Genomic DNA, 584 nt, shown 5'->3' on the forward strand with positions numbered 1-584 from the left:
ACCTCAACATTCCCTAGAGCTGCTCCAGCTTTACTATCTTAATGCAATATGTCACAAAACGACCTCTGTCCTTTTAGATTCCTTCCCATTTGCTTCCTTTAATCTTAGAATAGAGTGGAAAGATAACAAATGCTTATACAACCATTGTTCTCTTATCAACAGTGAGAAATGTATTTTTTTTTATCGTGCTCCTTTTATTACACTCAGTAAATCATCCTTAGTATGAAATGAATGGTTAGATATATAAATATAAGACATAACATGAGAAAATCTAGGGCAAAAATCCTCATTTTAATCCAAGACCACAAATATCAGCTCCAGTTAGTCTTCATCAGCAACTTACCCATTTTTTTTTCTTACACAAAGACAAGCTTGATAATTTAACTCTTCCTAGTTGGTGGTTAAGGCTCTAGAATGTCCTTACCTTTTTTAAAGATCATTTTAAAACCAAAGCACTAATTTGACACAGTAAAAGCACAATACAAAGATCCAAATTTCAAATCTGGCTTTTGCTAGATAGAGTTTAAGAATAAAGAAACATTCTTCCCTTTCTTGATAATAATTTAAAATATAAATAATTGTAT

The sequence above is a fragment of the Bison bison genome, unplaced genomic scaffold (genome assembly GCF_000754665.1).
Source record: "Bison bison bison isolate TAMUID 2011002044 unplaced genomic scaffold, Bison_UMD1.0 scf7180017861986, whole genome shotgun sequence".
In the NCBI taxonomy this organism is placed as follows: domain Eukaryota; kingdom Metazoa; phylum Chordata; class Mammalia; order Artiodactyla; family Bovidae; genus Bison; species Bison bison.